Here is a 7,152-nt window from a genome sequence, read left to right as displayed (position 1 = left end):
TAAGAAACAATAAAGAGGATTTCACTACTGTCATCACAGAAATACAAAAATCATCAGAGCCTACTATGAACAGCTGAATGAACAAAAACTAGAAAACCTAGAAGAGATGGATAAAATTCCTGGACACATACACCCTCCCAAGACTGAAAAAAGAATAAATTTAATTCCTAAACAGACCAAAACAAGCTCCAAAATTGAATCAGTAATAGCCTATCAACCAAAAAAGCTCAGGACCAGATAGCATAATTCTAACAGATGTACTAAAAAGTGCTGGTGCCATTTCTTACTGAAACTATTTTAAAAATTTGAGGAGGAAGAGCTCCTTTACAATGCATTCTATGAAGCCAATGTCATCTTGATACCAAAACCTGGCAGAGACAAAACAAAAAAAGAAAAGTTCAGATCAGTATCCTAGATGAAACACTGACACAAAAATTCTCATGAAAATACTTGCAAACCAAATCAAGCAGCACATTTAAAAAGGCTAATCCATCACAATCAAGTAGGCGAGGTTGGTTCAACATATGCAAATCAAAAAATGCCATTCATCACATAAACAGAACTGAAGACAAAAACCACATGATTATCTCAATAGATTCAGAAAAAACTTTCAATAAAATCCAATATAATCCAATTTTAACATAACAATGTTATGTTAAAAACTCTCAATAAACTAAGTATTGAAGGAACATATCTCAAAATATTAAGAACAATCTATGACAAACCCACAGTCAGCATTATACTAAATGGGCAAAAGTTGAAGCGTTCACTTTAAAAACTGGCACAAGATATAGACATCCTCTCTCACCACTCCTATTTAACATAGTATTGGAAGTTCTGGCCAGAGCAATCATGCAAGAGAAAGAAAGAAAAGGCACCCAAATAGGAAGAGAGGAGGTCAAACTATCCCTGTTGGCAGACAACATGATGCTATATCTAGAAAACAACATAGTCTAGGCCCAAAAACTCCTTTAGCTGATAAGCAACTTCAGCAAATTATCAGGATAAAAATCAATGTATAGAAATCACTTGCATTCCTAGACACCAACAACAGCCCAGCCAACAGCTAAATCAGCAACAAAACCCCATTCACAATTGCCACAAAAAGAATAAAATACATAGAAATACAGCTCACCAGAGAGGTTAAAGATCTCCACAATGAGAATTATAAAACACTGCTCAAGGAAATCAGAGATGACACAAACAAATGGAAAACATTTTGTGGTCATGGAAAGGAAGAATCAATATTACTAAAATGGTCATACTGCTCAAAGCAATTTATAGATACAATGCTATTCCCATCAAACTACAAATGACATTCTTCCCAGAACTAGAGAGAAACTATTTTAAAATTCATATGGAACCAAATGGAATCAAAAAGAAAAAACAAACAAACAAAAAAAAAAAACACCAGCCCTATTGGCCAAGGCAATCCTTTGCAAAACGAACAAAGCTGGAGGCATTAGGATACTCAACTTCAAACTGTACTACAGGGCTACAGTAAACAAAACAGCCTGGTACTGGTATAAAAACAGACACATCGACGTATATAATAGAGGCCCCAGAAATATGACTGAAGACCTAAAACCATCTTATCTTTCACAAAGCTGCCAAGAACAAACAATGAAAAAAGAATTCCCTATTCAATAAATGGTGCTAGGATAACTGGCTAGCCAAATGAAGAAGATTGAAACTAGACCCCTTCCCTATACCATATGCAAAAATTGACTCAAGATCCATGAAAGACTTAAATGTAAAACACAAAACTATACAAACTCTGGAAGACAATCTAGGCAATACCATTCTGGACATAGGAACAGGCAAAGATTTCATGACAAAGAGGCCAAAACCAATGGCAACAAAAGCAAAAATTGACAACTGTGACCTGCTTAAACTATAGCTTGCACACAGCAAAAGAAACTATCAGCAGAGTAAACATATAAACTACAGAATGGGAGAAAATATTTGCATCTATGTATCTGACCAGGGGTCATATCTAGCATTTATAGGAAACAAACAAATTACAAGCAAAGAACAAACCACCCTGTTAAAAAGTGGGCAAAGGACATGAACAGACACTTTATGAAAGAAGACATACAGGTGGGCAACACACATATGAGGAAAAGGTCAATATAACTGATCATTAGAGATAGGAAAATAAAAACCACAATGAGATACCATCTCACACTAGTCAGAATAGCTATTACTAAAATGTCAAAAAATAACAGATGCTGGCAAGATCCTGAAGAAAAGGGAACACATGTACACTGTTGTTGGGAGTGCAAAATTAGTTGAACCATTGTGTAAAACACTGTGACAATTCCTCAAAGAGCTAAAAATATAACTACCATTCAACCTAGCAATTCTACTACTGGATATATGCCCAAAGGAATATGAATTGTTCTACCATAAAGACACATGCATATGTATGTTCACTGCAGCATCATTCACAATAGCAAAGACATGGAATCAACCATAATGTCCATCAATGGCAGATTGTATAAAGCAAATATGGTACATATACACCATGGAATACTATGAAGTCATTTGAAAAAATAAGATCAGTCCTTTGCAGAAACATGGATGGAGCTGGAGGCCATAATCCTTAGCAAACAAATGCAGGAACAGAAAACCAAATACCATATGTTCTCACTTATAAGTGGAAGCTAAATGATGAGAACACATGGACACAAAGAAGGAAACAACAAACACTGGGAGTCTACTTGAGGGAGGAAGGTGTGAGGAGGGAGAGGATCAGAAAAAATATCTATTTTGCACTAGACTTAGTACTTGAGTGACAAAATAATCTGTACAACAAACCCTGTGACATGAGTTTACCTATATGACAAATGTGCACATGTACTCCTAAAACTAATGTAGAAGTTTAAAATAATAATTACATAATGTAAAAAGGAATTCATAATTTGCTGATTATATCAAAATAATTAGCTGTCATAAAAAATTGTGTTATTTAAAAAAAAAAAAAAAAGCTTGAAAGACTCAATCCAAAGTGCTGCATACCCTGAAGCATGGGGTATGGTCCAGGAGCCACCTTCCTGAGTCTAAGGATGGTAATGTACAGAAGCATCCAAGAAAAAAACAGGATGCAAAAAAAGACAATGAACACCTTAGATTAAAAATCTGAAAAACATAGGTTTGGGCTCAAACTTTAAGATTTTCCTTAGAAAAATTTTTTAAAAATGTATAGAGTTTAAGTTGGAAGATAAAGAGGCCTGAAAAAATGTAAATCCAAGGTACTAAAGCTTCAATTTTCTGATTTTCCAAATGCCAATTATAGATCTTTGGTAACTATTCTATATAGTAATATGAGGATGTTGTAGATATCTAGGCTTTTTTTTTTTTTTTTTTGCTTGTCCATTAACTTTTATTGTTAGGAAACATCCTCTTTAATTTTATGTGATTTCAGTGATTCTATTAATAAACAACTCAGCCTACTCTAACATAAGATTGAATACATGATCTAGGATGACTAATCAGAGAAGTCTACCTCACTGAATACAGTGGTTGTTGCCAAAATTTATGTGACTCACACTGAGCAGAGTCTTTTGGGGTGGGTGCTGGATGAGAGAATGTCTGACCCTTTTCTCTGGTATGGTGCTGCACAAAAGTATGTGAGCCTGGAACAGTTGGTGACCAGCTGCGCTGCCATGTGGAGAGATCTTGCCTGATAAAGAAAACAAACAAATAAAAAGCTGAAGTTAAAGAGACAGAGAGAAACAGAGACTTTATCTGATGGTATTTGAAATGCCTAGTGTAGGCACATATGCTGAACCCAAATGACTCATGTTTCCAGTCATGCTTCCAGTTATAAGCCAATTAATTTCTTTTTATTCTAACGTGTGCTTGTTAGACATGGATTCCTAACCTCTTGCTAAAGGTAGAGTTTTCCTCAACTACCATACCTTTGAATACCAATACCTTAAAATTTCTAATCCCATCCATCACCTCTCTTTTGAGCTCCAGATATAAACATCCAAATAGCTTTTCATTGTCTCCATCTAGGTATTGGTATGTTAGGCATAATATGTCAAAAACTCATAGTTCCACCTCAAATTTAGTCATCTCCAGGATTTCTATATCAATAAATTTCATCCCTATATACTCAACTGCTCAAGGCAAATAACTAGATGTCACCCTTGACTTCCTTCTGTCATCACCAAATAAAATCCATTAGAAAGTCATGAAAACTCTTCCCCCAATATATATCCAGAGCATGACCACTCTTGTATGTCTCAACTTCTATAATCTTAATCCAAGCTACCACCACTTCTCATCCAGAGTACTGGAGCTCGATACCACGTAACAAGTCTCCCTGTGCTATTCCTGTTTCTTTATATTCTGTCTTAAACAGAAATCAGAGTAATAGTCTTGAAACCTATCCAAGTCACATCCTTGCTTTAAACTGTCTAACGTCTTCCCGTCAAAATTTGAATAAAATTCAAATTCTTAACAATGTATCAAAGAAAGGCTCTCATGATCTGCCCCTTGCCTCCCTCTCTATCTGTGTGGTTCAATTCGTTTTTGCACAGTATGCTCCATATATATTTACTGGACACATCACTACGTGGCATTTGCACTCTTTCTTCTTCCCCACTTCACAAGTCCATTGCTATCATAATCCCTTTTATTTTCCTCATAGCATTCATCACTTGCTAAAATTATCTTGGTTATGAAATTGCTTATGTGTTTATTTTCTTTCTTTTCCACTAGATGTAAGGTCCATGAAGGCAGAAATTCTTGTCTATCATGCCCACTATGGTAGTGGCATGATTCCCTGTGACTAATAGGGAAGTTGGATGAGAACTCAGATGTGAAGATTCAATCCAATTCTTTCTTCAAGAGGCCAAAAATCTATTTTGAGAGACATGGAATACATTAGGATATGTATTAACATAAAGCACATTAAAATGTAATGCAATACAGTCTTCAATTAGTTACAGTTGTTTGGAAAGGACTGAAAGTGATAAAATACATCATAAAAGACTAAGAATAGTCTAGCCAGGAGTCTTAAGAGGTTGTCATTACAGAGGAGGTGAATTAAGTACCTTTATCTCAGAGGGTCATGATAATATAAAAGTTAAAAGTTAAATATACATGTGTGGAATCAGTGTTTTGTACCTGGACAAAATTTGCTCTGTAAAAATTACTTTAAAAATTCCCACAGTTTGACTCTTGCTCTATAGCAGTTTTACTTAGTGCTGTTCTGTGTTTTCAATAACAACAACAACAACAACAACAACAACAACAAAAGACACTCACAACTCAGATACGTACATTCTGGTCTTTATCAATTTGCAAAAAGGACAACTTCAGACATAGATTTTTTTTTCTTCTCACAGAACCCCCAGAAGTGATTGTGAATTAAGGAATGGCACTGGATCACTTCATTCTTCAATATATTACAATCAAAATGTGTCTTAACCCTAGAAGAAAACCTAGGCAATACCATTCAGGACATAGGCATGGGCAAGGACTTCATGTCTAAAACACCAAAAGCAATGGCAACAAAAGCTAAATTTGACAAATGGGATCTAATTAAACTAAAGAGCTATTGCATAGCAAAAGAAACTACCTTCAGAGTGAACAGGCAACATACAGAATGAGAGAACATGCAATCTCCTCATCTGACAAAGGGCTAATATCCAGAACCTACAAAGAAATCAAATAAATTTACAAGAAAAAACAACCCCATCAAAAAGTGGGCGAAGGATATGAATAGACACCTCTCAAAAGAAGACATTTATGCAGCCAACAGACACATGAAAAAATGTTCATCATCACTGACTATCAGAGAAATGCAAATCAAAACCACAATGAAATACCATCTCACACCAGTTAGAATGGCAATCATTAAAAAGTCAGGAAACAACAGGTGCTGGAAAGGATGTGGAGAAATAGGAACACGTTTATGCTGTTGGTGGGATTGTAAACTAGTTCAACCATTGTGGAAGACAGTGTGACGATTCCTTAAGGATCTAGAGCTAGATATACCATTTGACCCAGCCATACCATTACTGGGTATATGCCCAAAGGATTATAAATCATTCTGCCATAAAGACACATGCACACCTATGTTTATTGCGGCACTATTCACAATAACAAAGACTTGGAACCAGCCCAAATGCCCATCAATGATAGACTGGATTAAGAAAATGTGGCACATATACACCATGGAATACTATGCAGCCATAAAAAAGCGTGAATTCATGTCCTTTGTAGGGACATAGATACAGCTGGAAACCATCATTCTCAGCAAACTATAGCAAGAACAGAAAATCAAACACCTCATGTTCTCACTCATAGGTGGGAATTGAACAATGAGAATGCTCGGACACAGGAAGGGGAACATCACACACCGGGGCCTGTCGTGGGGTGGGGGGAGGGGGAGGGATAGCATTAGGAGATATACCTAATGTAAATAATGAGTTGATGGGTGCAGCACACCAACATGGCACATGTATACATGTGTAACAAACCTGTACATTGTGCACATGTACCCCTGAACCTAAAGTATAATAAGAAGCAATTAAAAAAAAAAAAGAAAATGTGTCTTAAGTATATTCAAATTGTGAGTAAGGGCCATGAAACACTGAAGAAGAAAATTTTATTGTCATTAACATGCAAACCCGTCTTAGTGTATCCATGCACAAGACATTTGCTGCAAATACCTAAAGGGTGAATTATCAGTTGCATTGTGTGGGCTGTTTACAAGAGACAGAGATGGAAAGAGCCAAAAATACTTTTTAGGAATTTGATCAGACAAGAAAGACCACAGAAGCAATAGAATAAATCATACTGGGATATACATAGCCAGGAACAAAAACCAAAGACAAGGGCAGAAATTATGAGAGAGAGAAATAAAATCATTCGCAGGCTCAGACTCAGACTGGCAGAGGCAGCAACAAAGGGAGAAGCTATATACCTGCAGTAAGAAAGCTGAGCACTATGAAATTTCTTATGATTTGACTCAAAATATATCAAAGTTTATCACAAGGTATTTATGCTGGATTGTACTTTCTCATGAGTTATGTGTGCTGAAAATTTCAAATCTTAGCTGAAAAGAATAAGGAATTAACTTGTAATCCTGAAAAAAGAAAATGATTCTGGCCTATTCTTGAAACCTTCAGGCTG

Source organism: Trachypithecus francoisi, unplaced genomic scaffold (genome assembly GCF_009764315.1).
Source record: "Trachypithecus francoisi isolate TF-2019V2 unplaced genomic scaffold, Tfra_2.0 Lachesis_group6, whole genome shotgun sequence".
Taxonomy (NCBI): Eukaryota; Metazoa; Chordata; class Mammalia; order Primates; family Cercopithecidae; genus Trachypithecus; species Trachypithecus francoisi.
This window is presented reverse-complemented; position numbering follows the sequence as displayed.